A 23,376-nucleotide genomic window follows, 5' to 3' on the forward strand; every position below is an offset into this window, starting at 1 on the left:
TTGAGTAATATATACTATAATAAGAGTGCATACAAGATTCTGTAAGAGTACACAGCAAGTCAGGGTGGAAAGTTAGTGCCACAAAAGGAGAAATGCTTGATATGACTCGTGAAAAATGCATATGAGTGGTGTGACAGGAGAAAGGAGGAAGCAAATCCATTTGGGCAGAACAGAATGTGAGTCATCAGTCACCTCAGTCACAGCAGCCCAGCACCTCCACAGGTCTCTGAAAGCAGAGGAGTATAGCTGAAGGGGAAGGTGTGTGGAGAAGCCACTCTAGAGAAGGTGGAGATAGCAGATAAGGTATGCCAGGGCAGGCTTTGAATCTACATTGTACAGAAGGAGAAATCTTTGACGGGAGCTTGACATCAGATTTACATTTAAGGAAACTAACTTCGGGGTCAGTGAAGGATAGAGTAGAGCATCTGACACTGGAGAAAAAAAGGGAAAAGTAGTAACTATTGCAGTGTAGTATTGCAATTAGTAACTATTGCAATTAGTAACTATTGTGGTGTTTCAGAGAGGATGTAGCAGTATTTGGGTTAAGATTGCAGCATTTGGAGTGGAGAGGAGAGGACAGATGTGAGACACCAGGGACGTGGACTTGAATGGCTACAGAGTGGAGGGTGTGAATGAAAGAGAAAAAAGGGATCTAGGATTAGTCCTAAGACTTTATTTTACTGCTACTTATTTTTATCTCTGCCAGGTCTCAATCATTCATGATCAGAGGTGGAATTGAGTCTTATGTTTTGTGGGGAAAAAAAACCCAAAAAACTCTGGCTAATGTTTCCTCTCAGATCTTTAGTTTTGGTACGTGAAATTCTTTCATCATGGAAGTTAATTCCTTTAGTTTCAAAGATGTGTAGCTTCATAGAAATCATGAATTACCATGCATATTACTCTAGAAGTAGAAGTAATACCATAAGCCCTTCGAGGAAGAGCTCCTAAATGAAATTCTTCAGAGAAGTACTTTAAAAAAAGAAAGTATTTTTTGTCAGAGTATCCTTGGCCATAATATTTGTCTCCTATATCAGTTTTAATATATAAATGACATTTTTAATGACAACATTTTCACTAGCACCTGAGAATAATTTATGCTTATGTGTCAAGGTTATGGTATTTTTTGGTAGCATCACTACACTACCATATATCCACAAGAATAAAAACTCCCATTTGGTATGCACAGTCTTTACTGCATCTAAGAAGAATATCTCCATGTCAATGAGGATAATTTTAGCCAGATAAGCTAGATACAAGTTGTTTGTGTGGAGGAATATTAAATACTACTGGTCTAATACTAGAAAATGGCGATGAAAGGAAAAGACCAATGGAAGTATATTTAAAGCAAACTGTCCTTAAAGATCTTTCCATATGCTTAGCATGAAAATTAAAACACAGGGAATAAGTTAGGGCTAGAGATACATATCTGGGACTCATGAAAAATTGCATGAAGAGAGGAAAAAGAAAGGACAAGAATAAAATTCGAAGAAATTCTACACTTAAGGGAAAAAAATAAGAAGCCTATAAAATAAGCTAAGAAGTTCAAAAGAGTAGAGCTTCTATTTGATAGCATCATATCAGATCACATTGAAGCAATAACCACTGAGCAAAGATGTGAAGGATTTAGAGGGCGACGTATGTGGTATCTGATAGAACATCAGTACAAGCCTAAGGAAAAGCCAGTGCAAGGTCCTGGGAAAGTGCCTGGAATGTTAGCTGAAGTTAGTAAATACACTGAAAGGCCAAAGTATGAAGGGGGAGGATTGTGTAAGTGCCTAAAGGACCTTGTCTTGACTCCACCTTTTACTCTGGGTGAACTGGGATACCACTGCAGGCTTCAGCAGAAGATGGAAATGCTCTGGCCACTATGTTTGGAATAGGCTATAGGGCAGGCTGAAGCAGATAGATACAGAGTAATCAGTTAGAACTGTGGTCCCCAACCCCTGGGCCATGGACCAGTACCAGTCCATGCCCTGTTAGGGACCAGGCTGCAGAACTCTGCCACACTCTCTCACCCCCATGGAAAAAATGTCTTCCATGAAATAGGTCCTGGTGCCAAAAAGGTTGGGGACCACTGAGTTAGAACTCTATTAGGTGAGAGATAATGATGGCTCCAAGTGGGGAAGTAAGAGTGGAGGATGTGAGAATTGGTTGGATCGTGAATATATCTTAATAGTAGAACCAATAGTTCTACCAATAGTTCTGTGTAAATTACATGTAGAGTGTAACAGGAAGAGAACAGTCAATGATTATTCCAAGTGTTTTCTTTCTAGAAAAACTTCAAGGATGAAATGGCCATAAGCTGAGATGGAAAAGGCTATGAGAGAAGCAGGTTTTAGGTGGAAGTTCAGAATTCAGTTTTGGACAAGTTAAGGTTGAGATAAATCTTACCTATCCAAAAGGAGAGTTCAATATGGTGGTTATTATGTAAGTCTGGTGTTTGGGAGATAGTGTAGGCTGGAGCTACAAATTTATAAGTGGTTGGCATAATGATAACTTAAAGCTCTCTGACTAGTTTTATGATCAACAAGATAGCAATAGTAGATCAAAAGACTGATCTTTGAGCACTGGAGTTCTCCATCAATAAGGGTTTGGGGAAAAGAGGAACCGGTACTGAAGACAGAGAAACAGTGGCCAATTAAGTAGGAAGAAAAGCAAGGAAGTATGGTAGCCTAAAGGATGAGTGTACAAAGTATATTAGAAGGAAGAAGGGAATGGTCTAGTAAGTTAGATGCTACCAACAGATTAGTACGTAGCCTAAAATTTGAAATCAGATTTAGTCATGGTAGTAATTAGTGGACTTGAAAAAAGAAGTTCAGTGGAATAGTGGTGGTGAGAGCCTGGTTGGAAACAACTTTTTTTTTTTTTTTATAAATGAGCATAAAGAAATTGGGCAGGCTTACAGGGAAAGTAGGGTAAAAAAAGTTTATTTGTAATTTAAGATAGGGGAAAAATAGCATGTTTGCATGCTGATGGGAATATGTGGAGGAATGAGTGGGAAGGGAAATGGAGATAATGATGGTAGAAGACACTGGTGGCGAGAAGCTTAATCTGGAAGAAATAGAGATTACTAGGAGGGTTTGTACAGAGGGACTCAGAGTCGAGGCAAGGTTTATGAATTTTTTTTAGGATAAGATAAACTGGAAGTGTGGGAGAGAAAGAGCTAGTAGAATAAGAAGGGTTTAAGATAGAGAATAAAAAGAAATAATACAGAGAATTAGTCCCAGTGGAGGAAGGATTAAGACTATAGAGGGAAACTTGACCCATCTGCACAGTGATAACTCCTCCTCTAATCCTGGAAGGAAGGAGGATACGGATGAGATGAAAAGTTAAGTAAGGGAACAAAAGTGAGGATGTGTGCATTTTGTGGTGATATAAAAGGTGCGGACAGCTGAGGAAGGGAGGATGACTGCTAAGTTTAAGAAAGGAGTGAGCTTTGGAACATTTCCTGAGGGGAAGGAAAAGGATCATGACCAGGGATAAGTGAAAAGATGGGTTAACTGGCTGAGATCAATGTCTGCAAGAAGTCGAAAAATCATACATTAATAGTGACACCAATTCTTATAATGTAGTGGTTATTTTCTACAGTTTTTTTTTAAAGCTCAATTGTAAGAGATGAGAAGGCATATGATGGGTTGATCTTGGCTTGCTAGGAAGACGCTTTAGAAATAAAAGAAAGCAAGGGTTGATGGTGTCGGTACTGGTGTCGTGGCAATGATTAACCATGAAGTCTGGGTTACATAGAGAAGCAAATGAAGCCAAGAGGGAACAGACAGAAAAGCAAATGGAGAGCCAGGAATAGATGGTTCCTTGAGGGAGAAGAGCAAGCAGCTGTGGAAACTGGAAGAGATTGATGTGAACCAATTCCAGATGACAGTAAGTTAAAGGCATTGATGACTAAAGTGGAATGTCGGGATAGTAAAGACGCCTTAGAGTAGAGTTGGATGGATCATTAGCATTGATGGTTGAGTTGCTGAGGGTATTAAGGAAAAATGTGACTGAGTAAAGTCTTCTTTTTTACCTGACAGTTTCTAAATTGGCCATCAATCCACGGTAGCATTCACTGAAGGTCCACTACTGAGAGTTTGCTGATACCTGATATAAATGCCCTGTCCCTTCTGTGTGTTGTAATAATTCAATTGCTTCCCTAAGCACTTAACCTATTATGAAGACAATAGTTAGAAAGAAAAAAGAAGAGAGTTTTATAACTTTGTAACTATTCTCTTTAGTATTGCTCCATAACAAGCTACCCCAAAACATTTTGATGTAAAATAGCCATTTCATTAAGTTCAGTATTCTGAGGGTCAGGAATTCAGAGAGGGCTCCACAATGTCTGGGGCCTCTGCTGAAAAAACTCAATGAATGGCTAGGGAGTGACATTTGGAGGTAGAATTATCAAGAGGTATCTTAACTCACATACCTGGTGGTTAATGCTCACTGTCAGCTGCAACTGGGGCTGTTAGTTGTGGCATCTACAAGTGGCCTCTCTTGCTTGAGAGGTAATTTCTCATAGCATGGTACCCTCAGGGTAGAAGACTTCTTACAATCTGGTTTGGGATTCCAAAGTTAGGGTTCCAAGAAAACCATGTGGAAACTGTATGACCTTTTCTGACCTGGCTTTGGGAGTTGCATAGCGTCATTTCTGCTACATTCTACTGGTGACAAGCAAGCCACTTAAGTCAGCCCAAATGGAAAGAAAGGGGCCACACACCTCACCTCTCAACTTGTGAAGTGTCAAAAAATTTACAAACATGTTTAGAACTTCCAAGTGGCATTTGTGGGGATTTCTTAGCCCTACTCCCAAGTCTAATGTTAAATGTTTGCAGAGCCCTGTTACAAATGTTCCTATGTATTATAAAAAGTTAATTTTTTCCTAAACATCTAACCTATTGCTAAGATAGGAATTAAGAGCAAGAGAGAATAAAGTTTAATAACTAATGGTAAATATCTTTTTACATCTTTAAAATGAAATGTTAGTCTTTAGTATCCCCCTATCCCTTTACCCAATTCTTCTGTTAAAGCATATAAATAATTCTGAGGTCATGTTTCACGAAAATAAATTTTAGAGTGAAAAAAAATAGTCTGTCATAACTTGATCTCTGAGCTTCAGGACAAGAGGGAGTCACACTGGATTATAAACCTGTCCAATGAAAGTCCTCCATTTTATTCAACTCTTAATTCCTACAGCAACATGTACAATGCTTTGTAAATCAAATGTGCCTAATAAAGGAGAATTAAGTTAAACTAAACTTCAACTTGAAAATATGAATCCTACTCCATGAGAGTCAAGCAGGAAAACTTATAGAAGAGTTAATATTAAGCTACTTTGCTTTATTCTCACCTCCCTAGTTGACTTCCTTAAGCATCTCCAGGGCAGTGGCTTCCTGATAACAAGGTAACAAAGGTCAACCCAGCATCTACGCAGCCAAAATAAAGGTTCTCCCAGTTACTTCTTGCTTCTTGTCAAGCTGAGGAACAAATTAGGTATCCCTTGGAGTTCCTGACACATAGGCTGAGCCCATGATCAATGCTCAATAAATTCTTGGGAATGAAAGTTGAGAGTTATCTCATTGAAGGGCAACATTGGCAAGAAGGTAGGGGGTACAGGATATCAAATTTAGGCTGGAATCTTAACTCTGCCACCTGTGTGGACTTGGCAAACTTGTGAAAGAGGGATAATGAAACCCCTGAAGGGATGTGAAGGGAGCAATAGAAAACGTAAGAAATAACAGCCACCACTGTTTCTTTGATGCTGTGGTCCTCACCCAAGTCCTCACTGTAAGAATGAAGCCCTCAACACAGCTGCTGGAAGGGTTGGGGGATAAGTCCCTCTCCAGGAATTGCACTAACCTGAAGAGAGACACCTTGCTCGAGGTCACACTCCTCCTATAGAGCAAGCTTCGTGTGGGACTGGCTCAGGTCCTTGTTACAACTTTACAGAAGTTCAACTCCTGTCTCTGACCAACCCACTTCTTTCTACCACCCTAGAGGTATTTGTCCTCTCCAACAAATTTACTTACTGTGTATTAACTTAACTTACTGTGTATTTGTGAGCACTCTCCAACAAACTTCCTGCTTGCAAACCTTCTCACAGTCTATTTCTGGGATTGATCTAAGACATACTTGTCTAAAGAAAATGACTTCAGTGACTCAAAAAGAGATGAAAGCCTTTATTCAAGGAGCTTCTGAAGAGAACGTAGCTCCCAAATGAAGCCGAGTCAGGGTATTTATGGGATAGGAGGCAGTTGAGTGCTTGTCTTTGAAGTTTTGGAAGAGGCTGTAGTTTTGACTTTGACCAAAACTCACATTTGAGAGTTGTTCTCATGTACATGTCTCTTCCTTAGAGTCTTTGGTACAACCACAATGTTCATCAGAATATTTTTTCCCAATTTTTTTGTGAAGGTTTGTGATTTATCAGCTAGTCAAATTTCACAGGTTGAGGGAGTTAGATAACAAGAAAGAAAAGGGGACAAAAAGAGAAAGCAGTGGGAACATAGGGGACCATCTATCCTGTTTGTTTTGGTCCTTTTACACATTGAGCTCTTCCCACATCCCAGACTCTGTCCCTAGTGCTGCACTTGCATTGTCTACCATCTTTGCCTCAATCACTGGGGATGGGGATGCTTAGCTGCCATTTTTTGCTTAGGCTTTTGTCCCCGCACTGGTAACAAGTGAGCAAATAAACTCAACAGAAAAGCAGTGGAGAATACGAAACTGACAGTGAATTCTGCTTGCTTTAGAATCTTCACCCTCACATCCTGACTGCCTTGGTTTTTCTCTGATGCCTATAAACAGTTTTTTGTTTTTGTTTTTATATTTTATCCATATATTGTAGCTGTTCTCTGGTAGAAGAATGAGTTTGCTATAAATGACTCCACTTTATAGAGTAGGGTACCGAGGCTCGAATAGAGTAATTAATTATTCAAAGTGAGGCAGCTAGCAAGCAATGAAGTTAACATTATAACCCAGAACTCTCTGATTTCAGTAACTACACTCTTTAACCACTGTTTTAATTTAACTTATTGGATTAAATTCTCCCATGAAATACAAATACAGCTACAAACTACTCTAGAGTATCCTAAGTTTAAAAGAATTTTGCTTAAAACCATTATGTTTTCCTTACTTGTTCTATTTTTAAATTATATCAGCATAAAAATAAAGGCATATTCATTCAACAGAGTAACCTATACTTAGCAATAAACATTAGGCAATTCTTAAACAAACACATGGAATAACTAGGACAACTGAAATAACATAAGCTTACAGCATGCCAAGAGGTCATATGTATTTAAAAGGAATGGGAAAAGTGATTCTGTATTGTTTACTGCCACTTTTGTTGAAATAAACTCTGGATGTGCAATTTTTCCTATGAATAACTGTGTTTTTGCTGATGGTTTTTGTGAATCTGTGCAGCATATAATTGATGGTTTTTTGGTTATGAAGAGAATTACTAATATGTACCCAAAAATACTTTTTGAGGGTAAGAACTTTCAAACAGTGACTAGAAAATTGGGAAATCTCAAATACAATAAAGATGCTAAATAGAGGAACAATAACTTGCCTTCTTTTTTATTTAATTCATGTAGAAGTCCTATTATCTTTCAGTTTTAATAATGATTGTTTGCTATGGGACTCATACACATGACATGTTATCCCCCATATTTCTTTTAATATCTTTAGCAATCTTCTAAGTTAGGTATTGTTTTAGAGCCCATTCTTCAAAGTGAATTAACCTAATGGAAAGACAGTTATAGCTCACAGATAAAGGTTTTATGCCACTTAGTTTAGTGCCTTGTGAACCTGGACATGCTACTTAAACTCTACAATGCTTCAGTTTCCTTATCAGTAAGATGGTGATCATGATAATACTTGCTTCAAAAAATTTCTTTTTTTTTTAAATTGACTGATTTATTTATTTTTATTTCAGGATATTATGAGGGTACAAATATTTTGGTTACATTTTATGACTTTGCCTCACCCAAGTGAGGATTAGAGGCATGCCCTTCCCCTCTACAGTGCTCACCACATCCATTAGTTGTGTGTTTACCCCCCACAACCCCTTAATCCCTGGAGAATATTACTACCATGTGAGCACTATAGTGTTGATCAGTTAGTGCCAATTTGATGGTGAGTACGTGTGGAGCCTCTTCTTCTATTCTTGTGATACCTCACTTCGGAGGATGGGCTCGAGCTTTATCCAGGAAAATACAAGAGGGGCTAGATCACTGTTATTTCTTATAATTGAGTAATATTCCATTGTATACATATTCCAAATTTTAATAATCCACTCATGAATTGACGGGCACTTGGGTTGTTTCCACATCCTTGCAATAGTGAATTGTGCTGCCATAAACATTCGGGTGCAGATGTCCCTAGTATAGCATATCTTTTGTTCTTTTGGGTAAATGCCTAATAGTGCTATTGCTGGATCGAATGGTATTTCTATTTTTAGCTCCTTGAGGTATCTTCAAATTCTTTCCCACAGAGGTTGCACTAATTTGCAGTCCCACCAGTGGTGTAAGAGTGTTCCTGCCTCTCCACATCCTCACCAGCATTTGTTGCTTTGGGATTTTTTGATAGAGGCCAATCTCACTGGGGTTAGATGATATCTTCTTGTGGTTTTGATTTGCATTTCTCTAACGATTAGAAATGTTGAGCATTTTTTTATATGTTTGCTGGCCATTATTCTGTCTTCTTTTGAAAAGTTTCTGTTCATTTCCTTTGCCCATTTATTGATGGGGTTATTTGATTTTTTGTTACTGATTTCTTTAAGTACTAGATAGATTCTTGTTATCAGTCCTATATCAGATGTGTAGAGAGCAAATATTTTCTCTCATTGTGTAAGCTGTCTATTCGCTCTAATGATAGTTTCCTTGGCTGTGAAAAAGCTTTTTAATTTGATCAGATCCCATTTATTTATTTTTGTTGCTGTGGTGATTGCTTTGGGGGTCGTCTTCAAAAATTCTTTGCCTAGGCCAATGTCTGAAAGGGTCTTCCCAACATCTTCTTCTAGAATTCTTAAGGTTTTATGCCTTAGGTTTAAGTCTGTTATCCATCTTGAAATGATTTTTGTGAGAGGTGAGAGGTGAGGATCCAGTTTCAATCTTCTGCATATAGCTATCCAGTTTTCCCAGCACCATTTATTGAAAAGATATTCTTTTCACCAATGTATACTTTTGTCTGCTTTGTCAAAGATTAGATTACCATATGTGGATGGTTTCATCTCTGGACTCTCAGTCCTATTCCAAAGGTCTATGTCTCTGTTCTTGTGCCAATACCATGCTGTTTTAGTTACCATAGCCTTGTAGTACAGCTTGAAGTCTGGTAGACTGATACCTCCCAGTTTGTTCTTTTTACTTACGATGTTTTTGGCTATACGAGGTCTTCTCTGGTGCCATACAAGGCATAGAATTATTTTTTCTAGATCTGTAAAGAATGATGATGGTACTTTGATAGAGACCCTCACTGAAGGTCACTGCTCTCACAGGTGCAATCAGTAGAGGCCCCACCCTTAGGCCCCAGGCTTCACAAGTGCATTCCCTCAGTACAGTCCACACCATGAAGGCCCCTGGCCTCACAAGTGCAGACACTAAGTACAGGAGTCTCACTGATGGCCTCTGCCTCACAGGTACAGACACTGAGAACAGGACCCTCATTGAAGGCCCCTGACCTCACAGGTGCAGACACTGAGTTCAGGATCCTCACTGAAGGCCCCTGACATCACACGTGCTTATAATCAGTAGAGGCCCCACCCTTAAGGTCATGGGCTTCACAGGTATAGACACTCAGTACAGTCCACTCCCTGAAGTCCATTGCCCTGACAAGTGGAGACAACCAGTACAGAACCTTCACTGAAGACCCTGTACTCACGGGTGCAAATACTGAGTACAGGACCCAGCTGAAGTCGTCCGCCCTCACAGGTGCAGGCACTCAGTACAGGCCCCCCCAAGGATCCCGCTTCACAGGTGCAGACACTCAATACAGGTCCCCCACACTGAAGGGTCCTGCCTCACAGGTGCAGACACTCAGTAGAGGCCCCACAGTGAAGGCCCTGTCTTCACAGGTGCAGACACTCAGTACAGTCCACTCCCTGAAGGCCACTGCCTTGACAGGTGGAGGCAACCAGTATAGAACCCTCACTGAAGGCCCTGAACTCACAGGTGCAAATACTGAGTACAGGACCCAACTAAGCTCCCTGCCCTCCCAGGAGCAGACTCTCAATACAGGCCCCACCTGAAGGCCCCTGTCCTCCCAGGTGCAGACACTCAATACAGGACCCTCACTGAAGGCCCCTCCCATCACAGGTGCAGACAATCAATAGAAACCCCACCCCTAGGCCACAGCCTTCACAAGTGCGGACACACAATATAGTCCACACCACGAAGGCCCCTGGCCTCACAGGTACAGACACTGAATACAGGACCCTCACTGAAGGCCCCTGAACTCACAGGTGCAGACAATCAGTATAGCCCATACCCTAAGGACTGTGTCCTCCTCACAGCTGCAGACAGTCAGTACAGGCCGCACACTGAAGGGCCCTGTCCTCAGAGTTGCAGACACACCGTACAGGCCGCACCCTACAGACCCTGATGTCACTGGTACAGACACTGAGTATAGGACCCTCACTAAAGGCCACTGACCTCACAGGTGCTGACCTGTGAGGTGAGCAGCCTTCAGGATGGAGCCTCTACTTATTGTCTGCACCTTTGGGAGAAGGGGACTTCAGTGAAGGTCGAATACTCAGTGTCTTCACCTGTGAGTCAGGGACCATCAGTGAGGCTCCTGTACTCAGTATCTGTACTTGTGAGGCCAGAGACCTTCATGGTGTGGACTGTACTGAGTTTCTGCCCTTGTGAAGGCTGGGGCCTAAGGGTGGGGCCTCTACTGATTGTCTGCACCTGTGAGGGCAGGGGCCATCAGTGATGGTCCTGTACTGAGTGTCTGCACCAGTGATTGGAGGGGCCTTCAGTGGCAGTCCTGTACTCAGTGTCTGCACCTGTAAGGGCAGGGTCCTTCAGTGAGGGTCCTGAACTCAGTGTCTGTACCTGTCAGTAACTGATGCTTCATATCGACTAGACAAACCCCACCCTTGGAGCGGCCAAGTAACAAGAGTAGTCACTTCTTGGGCTGAGATGCCCAGTGGCCCCCCAGGAAGTGCCCATCCCCCAGTCTGGTGGCTTATATTCCCCTCTAGCAGGGCAGACCCCACCCTTGGAGGAGGGGAAAAAGGAGAGAAGACGTTTTCGGGCTGGGAGTTGTGGCAGTTTCAGCCAACACCCCTCCCCCAGCATGACAGGAAAGACTCAGTCCTTGAAGGCAGGGAGAAAGGAGAAAACATTGCTTTCCCTGTGTGACTGTCTTGAATCTGTGGGACCTTGGAACTAAGCAAAAGGGGACAGATTATTTACTCGGTTAGTGGGTTGGTTTTGATCATCCGATAATATCATAACACAAGGGCTTGCCCTTGGCGCCCAGGCTGTTGCCAGCTTTGGGGCTTGTGGTCTGGGAAGGAAAATCTTCACCAGAGTCCTTAGCAATTGCACCAATTGACACCCCCACATCAGGAGCTGCTTCACAAGTGTGGCGAAAGAGCCTTGAATAACATATTAGCAGCTCTCCTCTAGCTGCAGATCAAGCAACCTCTGAATTATACACTCTTAGGCTCACAGGTACCTGTTCCTTTTTCACCCCACCTAAAGTGGTAACAGAGCTCAGTTAACCCTTGGGAGTGGCATCACATTCCCCAAAGACTGAGGCACTTGTATATACCATTTGGGTGTTTAGAGCTCAATACAAAGGTATTGGAATATCTTGATAAACGACTCCTCCATGCAAACTAAAAGCAACAAAATAGAGGGTAAGCTCATAGCCCAACACAGTGTCTTCCATCTCAAACTGGTGGATGGCAGTGGAGTCACACACACAAGAGTGATCCAACTCCTGGGAGTCTAAGCAAGGGATCCAAACTCACTAATCTCCTGTAGCAGGAGGTGAAGACAACAGGTCAGAGATAACCCAACAGTCTAAAACAACTCTAAGACAATACAGGACCAGAGCACATCTCCCCAGCATTCTCAAGGCACATCCCTTTGGGGACTTGGAATTAAGTCCATAAACCAGTCCCAGCACCCCCAGTCCTTGACAAAGTAGCCTGATGAGAAAGAATCAGTGAAAGAACACAGGAAACATGAAAAATAAGAGAGAAAAGTCGCCTCCAAAACAAAATATTCTATCTCCATCAATAGATACCAACTTACATGATATGATTAAACTGACAGAGGAAGAATTCTGAATATGTATTTTAAGAAAACTCAATGGAACTGAAGAGAAAATAGAATCCTAACATAAAGAAACCACAAGAACAATACAGGAAATGAATGAAAAGTTCTCTAAAGAAATTGAAATACTACGGAAAAACCAAACAGAAATCTTGGCAATGAAGGAGGCATTCAAGGAACTTCAAAACACAGTGAAAAGCCTCAAGGATAGAGTGGATCACACAGAGGAAAGAATCTCAGAGCTTGAAGATAATGCCTATGTGCTAAACAAATCAAATGAAGAAAAAGAACACAGAAACAAGAGACGAGACCAAAACATACAAGAAATGTGGGATTACATAAAGAAGCCAAATCACTGGCATTCCAGAGGGAGAAGAAGAAAATACACAAGGGCTGGAAAACTTATTTCATGGAATACTGGAGGAAAATATGGCTGGCCTGGCCAGAAATCTTGATATCCAGATACAAGAAGCACACAGAACTCCTGGGAGACTCAATGTGAAAAGGCAATCACCACGTCATGTAGTTATTAGGCTGACCAAAGTAAACATGAAAGAAGCAATTCTTCGAGCAGTGAGGTGAAAGCAACAAATAAACTACAAAGGAAACCTATCAGACTAACTGCAGATTTCTCAACTGAAACTTTACAAGCCAGAAGGGACTGGTCGCCTATCCTTAATCTTCTAAAACAGAATAATGCCCAATCTAGAATTCTTTATCCAGCAAAATTCAGTTTCATCTATGAGGAAGAAATAAAGTCCTTCCCAGACAAGCAATCACTGATGGAATTTTCGAAGACCAGACCAGCCCTGCAGGAAGTACTCAGACCTGCATTAAACACTGAACAGTGCAATAGACACTCTCCAAAGTAAAATCATTGAAGAGTTAAAGACTAGAATCTGGACTCCATGATGGCTCAAGGAGTAAAACAAAACAACAGGACTTCACCCAACAGTATAAATGGAAATCTACCTCAAAGTTTAATCCTCTCAATAAATGTGAATGGCTTGAACTGTCCTCTGAAGAGACATAGATTGGCAGAGTGGATAAAAATCCACAAGCCTAGTATTTGCTGTCTACAGGAAATGCATCTAACCCATAAAGATGCTTTCAGGCTCAAGGTCAAGGGATGGAAAACAATCACCAAGGCAAATGGAAATCAAAAGAAAGCAGATAGCTACACTTATTTCAGATAACATAAGCTTTAAAATAGTAAAAGTAAAAAAGGACAAAGATGGCTACTATGTAATGGTGAAAGGGAAGATCCAACAAGAAGTATTAACAATTCTTAATATTTATGCACCCAACTCAGGAGCACCCAGTTATGTAAAGCAAACCTTATCTGATATAAATAGCATGATAAACAATAATGCCATAGTAGTAGGGGACTTCAACATCCCACTGAATGAACTGGACAGATATTCCAAAAAGAAAATAAGCAAAGAAATAATGGACTTAAACAGAGCTCTAGAACAAAAGGGTCTGATAGACCTCTACGGAACATTCCACCCAAATAAAGCCAAATATACATTCTTCTCATGAGCCCATGTAACTTTCTCCAAAATTGATCACATATTAGGCCACAAATCAGACCTTAACAAATTCAAAAAAATAGAAATTATACCGTGTGTCTTCTCTGGTCATAGTGGTATAAAATTAAAGTTCAATTCCAACAGTAATACTTACCACCTCACAAAGTCATGGAAACTAAACAATCTATTGTTGAATAACTTAGGTCAAGGAGGAAATACAGAAGGAAATCAAGAGTTTCTTCAAACTAAAAAATAACAGAGACACAAGTTATCAAAACCTGTGGGATATGGCAAAAGCATACCTTAAAGGGAAACTAATAATATTAAATGCTCACACACAAAAAACAGAAACCTCAAAAATTAACAATCTAACAGAGTGTCTCAAGGAATTGGAAAAGGAAGAGAAAATCAATTCCAAAAAATTTCTTTTAAAATGAAATATGATGCATGTAATGTATGAATAATCAATAAGCATTATTATGATGACTATTATATGTTATATACTGAGGCTTTGGGAAGTTAATGATAACACAATGACACATAATTTACATGTGTCAGAATTGTGAGTCAAACACTCACTCTCTGAAGCCAGAATATGTGAACTTAATGACTATGTTGTATCTTCCTCCAAGTCTGTGGGTAGCATCTTCCCATGCAACAAATCCAGTCATAAGACAAGGCCAAGAAGCACACCAAATCTTGTGTGGTGAGTTAAATAGTGGCCCCAAAAAGGTATGTCTGTGTTCTAATCCCCAGAACCTATGAATGTTACCTTATTTGAAAGAGAGTCTTTGCAGATATAAAGTTCAGGATCTTGAGATGAAGAGATTATCCTGAATTATCTGAGTGGTGCCAAATTCCAATGACAAATATTATAATTGTGAGTCAGGGGGAGATTTGCCACATGCACTCATACAGAGGAGACTGTGTGATGATGGACACAGAGAATGAAGTGACGTGGCCACAAGCCAGGGAATGCTGACAGCCACCAGAATCTGGAAGATGCAAGGAATAGAACTTCCCTAGAGCCTATAGGCTAGAAAATTGGGAAATCAAGCACTGTTGCTGAGGACATCTTGATCTCAGGTGGTCCTGCTGACACCTTGATCTCAGACTTCTGGCCTCCAGAACTGCAAGAGAATAAGTTTCTAGTAATTTGTTATGACAGCCCTGGGAAACTAATATACTTTGCTTAGCATAAACTTAAATGTAAAATATATTAATTAATTACCTCAAGTTCCACTTCTTTTATAATCTTGCCTAGTAAAACTAATTTATATCAGCTGTATTTTCTTCTAATTTCTTTTTCAGTGCAACAAGTAACTTAATATACACGCTCTTTGATTTTTAGTTATATGCATCACACAGTTTAGCATTTGATCTTATTTCTTCATTTCTTCATGGTTAAATTTGCTTTCCAACTAAGATGTGGGTCCCTCTGAGCTGGAACTGCCTAGTAATTTGTTTATAGTTCATTCATATTGCCCCTAAATAAACACCATTTTATTGATTAATTGAGATCGATCAAATAAATGGAAGACTAAGAACTTCCAGAAATCTACAATATAAAAGCAATGAGACATGAAGGAAGAAATAGAAGCTTCGATGTCAAACTGACCTGATTTTCAATCTTGTTTCAGCCATTTCCAACTTTGTTACTGTAGGGACCGTCCCTGGGCAAAATTGGCTTAAGCCCAGAGTCAGCGAAACTGGGTGTGTGTAGGGACCGTCCCTGGGCAAAAATTGGCTTAAGCCCAGAGTCAACGAAACTGGATGTGCTCTCCTTGGGGCCAGAGGACAATAGGTCCGGACACGGCCTGTTGGACAAACAGAACTATTCCTCATGACAGATAGCTTTATGACAGATAATCAAGCACCTGGGGTCTTGCAAACAAGCCAAGGCGTCTCATTGTCCTGCATACGGTAATGAGATAAAGAAGTTAAGATGCAAGAAGTTAAGATGCAAACATCTGCTTCCATTAAGCAATCGTCTGGAAGGAATGAAAATGTGTTTTCCTCAAGGCACCCAAGGTAGTCACGTACCAGGAAGTAGCTGCCGGACATAGAAAAAGTATATAAATAAACCGACTGGTACAAATCGAGTACTGCAGTCTTGTACGTCTTGTGTGTGTCTGTGTGTTTCTTTCTGTGTCCATCCCCCGTTCTGAAATCCGGGCCGCGACAGTTACATGGTGTCAGTTACTTAGACACTGAATTTCAATTTCCTCATCTGTAAACAATAATGCCTACTCTCCAAAGCTGTTGAAAGAAATCACAACAATGTCTTGTGTAGATATTGGTTTGTTTTTTCTTCCAAGAATACATTCATACCTTCTTGTGGTAATAGTTCCTAATTGTGCCCCATTAGGTAAGGTCTCCTGTGATAATAGTCAAGGTGCCATTTGCTCCTGGTCAATGGGTGGTCACATGACCTAGCTAGGCTATCAGACTTTCTTCATGGAATTTGAATCTCAAAACCAATGATAATTAAGACTGAACATAAGGTTCAAAATGTCTTCTTAATGAATGAGCCCTGAGCTGTTCAGTAATTTCCCGTGACATAGAAGACAGAAACTTCCTAAAGCAGTGGTCTCCAACCTCTTTGGCACCAGGGACCATTTTCATGCAAGACAATTTAGCCATGGACTGGGGAGAGGGAGGATGGTTTGGGGATGATTCAAGCACATTACATTTAATGTGCACTTTATTTCTATTATTATTACATCGTAATAATTATACAACTCACGATAGGTTGGGGACCCCTGTCCTAAAAGACAGGATCCTTTGATTCATTTCCTAAGAATGAAACTCCCATAAGTTTCCTTTTTACTTATTATATATTTGCCAGAGATGTCAGTTTTTGTGCTTTCAACCAAGGACTCCTGAAGGATATGCATTTGTCCAGTGACTGGTACAGTGAGTAGGTACCTAATAAATTATAGCAATTATTACCTCTGGAGTACCCTATTTTGAACACTCTATCACACACAAAATGGACTGACCAATATAATTTACAATTGTCATTTTCTTCCTCTATAGCTCTATTGAGAGCAATTATGTAATCCAAGGGACATCTAGCAATGTCTGCAGACATTTTTGGTTGTCACAACTGGGGAGCTGCTACATAGACATCTGGTAGGTAGAGCCCAGGGACACTGTTAAGCATCCTACAGTGCACAAGACAGACCCCCACAACAAAGAATTATACAGTCCAAAATGTCAACAGTACCAAAGGTGAGAAACCCTGCTGTAGAGGAAGCAGCACAGTACATTATAATTTCTAAGGAGTAAGTAGCATTATCTAACGTAATTATTAATAATACTTATGCTTTTAATCACTTAATGTACTATAGGAGGGAAAAAATGAATCAAGACAGTGATCTCCACAAATGTTACGAAGATTTTTCAGCAACGTGCCTACCAATGTTTCCTCAATGTGCTTAAGCCATGTATTGCCCTGGGACTTTGATGATTGCTTTGAACCATTATATCAATCAGCAATGCCGTTCTTCTTTTCCTTAGCCCTCACTATGTCCTCAGTTTCTTCAATTGAAGAAACCTCTTATCCTTGAATGTGCCACCACATCACATCTTTTATGAGTTTCTGGCATCAATTTTTCTCCCTTTAAGAAATGACCTAATCAACAAAATCGGTATATAGTAAACCAAAAAAAAAGAGGGGGGGGAGTGGGGTCTGAGAAAACCAAATGTTCTTTTACATTCCAAGTAATCTGTTCCCTATTTCCCTTTCTTGTAACTGTATTGCCCATCGGCAATACATGGTTTTGATAATGATGAGGATAATGAGATGAACTTCAAGATGGGTTACAAAGTGAAGAAATAATCAGAGAAAAAAATAAGACCTTCATTTTGGAAGGAATTAATTTGGCTTGTATGATATAACTGGGCTTAATTATTCAGCTGGTGATTGGTAACTAAGGGGCCTCTATGAAAGATGAGCCTCAAGGCATTAATTCTAGTTTTATTTCTTGGGTTCTCTTGCCTGAGGACTTTTTAAAATTACTGCATGATCTGGTAAGCTATAGTAATCTACAATTTACATGATTAAGAGGTCCTTAAAGGCTGTCCCTAGTGAGTTTCACCAAACTGACAGTTTTAAATGATTCACCCAGCAGAAAAACACCGAATGAAATAGCAGGATGAAAACAGCTTTGAGTAATTTCCCAGTACCAGAAACATCTCCTAGTGATTGTTTTCATTATTTGGGTGGTTACTACCTTAACTGCCTTTAAAGAACAACTAAAAATTCATTTCAGTTCCCTTAAAGTCTAGCTCTGTGAAATGTTTGGTTATTTTCTGAGCTAACTGTATCCAAATGAGCATTTATTTCAACTAAAATAATTTTTCTTCTCATAATCCTCTGCCACAGTCAAATTTAGGAATGTAAGAAAGCAGTTCCCATTTCTCATCACGTGACAACAGACAATGACATAAGGGCATTTCTTGGAGATTAGAGTTCATTCCAGCCACTGAAACCAATAACGTGGAAATTATCAATGTAGTTCTCTCTCCATTCCTGAAAATAAAGTTACGGCATGTGTAGATAGTAGTCTTCTCAAAAAAGTATCCCGCAAAGAGGAGGGTGGGGCCAATTTATTTTCACCTCTAATTTTCACTTACTAGTTGTTTGACCTTCGGAAGTTACTAAAGTTCTCTGAACCTCAGTTTCCTCATCTATAAAATGGGAATGATATTATGGAAATAATAATGACTCTCCTATTTTCACCTCAGAGTTGCTGCTAAGTTCAAAAGTTAATGCGATGTTTGTGAAGAGGTTTTTAAAAGCTGGGCCAAGGTAAATTGCTAGAAATATTAATCGTGTTGGGTTACAAAAGGATACAGTTAATTCATCTGACTTCACTGAATTATATTTCAATTACCATAGTACAATTACTTGTTGATGAGAACTATATCAACTTAATCATTGTTTTACGTGTGTGCAGATCAAACAAATTACCATTGCCATGTAACAATTTTCAGTGAATTGCTTTCCATTATATTATGAGTTTGGAACCAAAAATTCTAGAGTTAAATCTCAAATCTGTCACTTACTAGCTATATAACATGACATAAACCAATTAATCTTTCACTCCCTCACATGTAATGGTTTATAAATCATGTAGAGTATTGCCATGAAGATCAAATGACATAATGTAAAGTGCACTATGTGACTTTGTGAATAAATGTTAGGGTTTTACAAAGACATCACCAACATACTGAGAATTATCTCTAATTTCATTTTCTTAAACTTCCCAGTGCAGAGATGGTCCAAATGCCATTATGTTTTGAATGAACAACCACCAAACAATGAATGATATCGATCATGGTCTTAAGGCTGCTAAAATTATATATATTAAATACATATCAATCAGTATGTAAACTTGCTTACTCAATTCTAATATTTGTCCTGATTGATTGCTTTTCATTTAAAATTCTTGTCCTGCCAACATTCTGATTCCACAAGAACCCACAGTTAATTGAGCCCATAATAATAGTAAGCCAGTACCAAACTAATTATTATTTTTTCACATAGAAGAAAATGCCACGATGCCCACCACAGTTAAATATATACAAGCATTCTTCCTTGATATCTTGCAGAATACGACTAAACATAACAGCTGAAGCACAAAAACCACTTTCTCCCTGGAAAGATCTATTTTAGGTGGGCTTGGGTTTCTACCAAACACCATTTGGCTATATTTTACTAACCACATATTGTCTGTTGCCATCCTCTGTGAGTCCACCCACAGAAATTTGAATGCTTCCATTCACAGTAAAGCACCAGCAGCAGTGCAAGCACAGCAACAATTCCACAGCCAGCCCTGGATCTTAGGATTCTAAAGAGAAGAAATCAAAAGGCCTTCAGAACATAACTTATTGATACATACAGTTTTAACTATGTATAGACTGTGTTATGTCTATACAGGCAAGCAGGTTGATCAAAACTCTTTTTTAGTACCTCTGTAATCCAGCACAGGCTCAGCTACTCGCCGCTTGCAAAAGCCAATAACAAGGATGAGGTGTAGTGAAAGGAAAGTGATTTTTGCCAGAGCTACCAGTGGGGAAACAGCCAATGCTCGTGGCTCAAAGAAACCATTTCAAAGTCTTGGACTGAGGGTAGTGGTATAAAAAGGGAATTCGGTATGAAGGACATGCAGGGGTGGTAAGGAGGTGCTGATCAGCATGATGACTATCTTGAATTATTGCTCCACCTAGTGAATGGGTTGGCATTATCTGTTTTTTTTTTTTTTTTTTTTTGAGACAGAGTCTTAATCTGTAGCCCAGGTTAGGTGCCGTGGTGTCAGCCTAGATCACAGCAACCTCAAATTCCTGGGCTCAAAGATCCTCCTGCCTCGGCCTCCCAAGTAGCTTGGACTACAGCCGTGCACCACCATGCCTGGCTAATTTTTCTATTTGTAGTTGCTTGGTTAATTTTTTTTCTGTTTTTAGTAGGGATGGAGTCTCAATCTTGCTTAGGCTGGTCTTGAACTCCTGATCTCAAGTGATCCTCTGGTCTCGGCCTCCCAGAGTGCTAGGATTACAGGCATGAGCCACTGCGCCCAGCTTGGATTGGCATTATCTTGAAGGCTGTTTATCTATAGATTAACTGTGGCCTTGAGGCATTCTGGTGGGGATCTGGATTGTTTCAAGATTTCAGTCTCTGGAACTTCTAAACAAGCACATAATTAGATGGTGAAACTTGTGTAAGAGAGTGCCTGGTGGAAAGAAGGAAGGTAAATGTCAGTATTTCCTCATTAAGAAACATGCAGGAAAATTTCAAAGTGAGACACTGAAAAACAGGCACTGGTTTCACCTCTACATAATTGTGATCAAATTAATGTTAAAAAATATTTTTATGGACTTTTTTGGTCATAGGATAGCAAGATGGCATTGATATTTTCGGCTTGACTAGAGTGCTAATATTTTGGATGTTTACATTCCTCAAATGATTACAAAACAATTAATCTCCATAATATAGAGAAACTTGGTCACATTTACTATACCTGACATTCATATACTTGCCAAAGAAGCATCTAGCTTGAAGTAAAAATCAATATTGTTATCTTTATGTGTTTCTAGTGAAAATACTTTATGTTTTTAAGGTATTTTTAGGACAAATTTAAGAGAATGTTTTATTTCATGCCTTCTATCTTTCTTCATTCTTTCCCCAAATGGGCATGATTCTACAATGACCGAAATGTTTCTCTCATGGTTGCAAAAATAGACTCCCCTCACTCCCACGCACACACAGACACACACACAACACACGCTTTCTCTCTACTCTCAAAACCCAGCACAAGCCTTCATTTACTCAAACTCAACATCTCTAACATCAAGTATAACTTATGCAAAGTAAAATACACAGGTCTTAAATGCATAATTCCATCAGTTTTGGTGAATGCAGATGCCATGTGTCTCTAACTTCTTCCAAACATGAAACATTTCTGTCATCCTAGAATGTTTCTTCGTGCCCCTTCACAATCAATCCCACCTCTCCTCCCCACTCACACACAAAAACAGCCGCTGCTCTGGTTTCTATCACCATGGATTAGTTTTATCTCTTCTAGAACTTCATCTAAATGGGATCATACAGTGAGTATGTAAGTACTCTTTTTGTATATTGCTTCTTTTACTCAGCATGTTTTTTGAGATTCATGTTCTTGGGCATACTACAAGGGTTTTTTTATTGCTAAGTAGTAGTTTTCCATTATATGAATATTTCGTAGTTTGTTTATCCATTTTCCTCATGGTAGACTGATTGGGTATTATGAATAAAGCTTCTGTGAACAATCTTGTACAAGGTTTTGTGGACATCTGATTTTATTTCTCTTGGATAAATACTTAGAAGTTGATTTGCTACATTATAGAGTAGATGCAGGTTTAACTGCTAAAGTTAACTGCTATTTTAAGAAACCACTAAACAGTTTTCCAAAGTGGTTGTACCATTTTTTTCTTTCCCCCAGCAATATATGACTGTTTCTGTTGTTCCATATCCATGACAATATTGGTTTTGTCAGTCTTTTTTATTTTAGCCATTCTAGTAGTTGTGTATCTCATTGTAATTTTAATTTATCTTTCCCTGATAAATGTTTATGCCAAAAACTTTTTCATGTGTTTATTAGTTATCCATCCATATACACGTGTATTAATATATGTGTGTGTGTATTTGTGACATATAAGAATGGGCTCCACTTGTACTCGCCATCAAATTGATACTAACTGATCAACACTAGGATGATCACATGGCAGAAATACTCTCCAGGGATCAGGGGGATTTGGGGGAGGGGATAAATCCGCAATTAAAGGACACGGGGAGCACTGTAGGGGGGAAGGGCATGCCTTTAACCTGCACTTGGGTGAGGCAAAGACATAAAGTGTAACCATAATGTTTGCACCCTCACAATACCCTGAAATAAAAAAAAATAATAAAATAAAGTTAAAAAAAATGTCTTCTGCTGATATTAATATAGATATATGTGTGTGGTAATTGTCTTTTTATTATTGAGTTCTCTGAGTTTTTTAATATATACAGAAAACATCCTTTGTCAGATACATGTTTTGCAAATATTTTCTCCCAGTCTGTAGCTTACTTATGTATTTTCTTATTGGTGTTTTTTGATAAGAAGATTTTAATTTTTTTTTGAGACAGAGTCTCACTTTGTTGCCCGGGCTAGAGTGCCGTGGCGTCAGTCTAGCTCACAGCAACCTCAAACTCCTGGGCTCAAGCAATCCTACTGCCTCAGCCTCCCGAGTAGCTGGGACTACAGGCATGCACCACCATGCCCGGCTAATTTTTTCTATATATTTTTAGCTGTCCAATTAATTTCTTTCTATTTTTGGTAGAGACGGGGTCTCGTTCTTGCTCAGGCTGGTCTCGAACTCCTGAGCTCAAACAATCCGCCCGCCTCGGCGTCCTAGAATGCTAGGATTACAGGCGTGAGCCACCGCGCCCGGCCAGAAGATTTTAATTTTAATAAAGTCTAATTCATTAATTTTATTTTTTTTATGGTTAGTACTGTGTTTTCTCCATGTAATCTTTGCCTATCCTAAGTCTGTGAAGATATTTCCCTATCTTTTCTTATAGAAGCTATACAGGTTTAGCTGTTATGCTTGGGTCTATGAACCATCTTGAATTAATTTTTGTGTCTTGTGTGTCTGCATCAAATTTGACTTACTACCCTGCTATGGTCTGGCTATGGTTTGTTTGTCCCCATCAGAACTCATGCTGAAATTCAATCCCCAAGGTGGCAGTGTTGAGAGGGGGGGGATAATGGGAGGTGACTGTGTTTTAGGGACACATCCCTCATGAATGGTGTGGTGCTATTCTCCTGGTAGTGAGTGAGTTCTTGCTCCCACAAGATTGGATCAGGTCTCTCAAGAATGAATTAGTTCCTGAGGGACTGAGTTGTTACAAAGCCAGAACACCCCTTAGGTTTTTTTCCTCTTGCCACATGTCCACTCATTCTTTGACCTTTTCTACCATATTGTGACACAGTACTAAAGCCATCACCAGAAACCTGGGACATGCCCTTGAACTTCTCAGC

Source organism: Propithecus coquereli, unplaced genomic scaffold (assembly GCF_000956105.1).
Source record: "Propithecus coquereli isolate 6110/MARCELLA unplaced genomic scaffold, Pcoq_1.0 Scaffold247, whole genome shotgun sequence".
NCBI classification, from domain to species: Eukaryota; Metazoa; Chordata; class Mammalia; order Primates; family Indriidae; genus Propithecus; species Propithecus coquereli.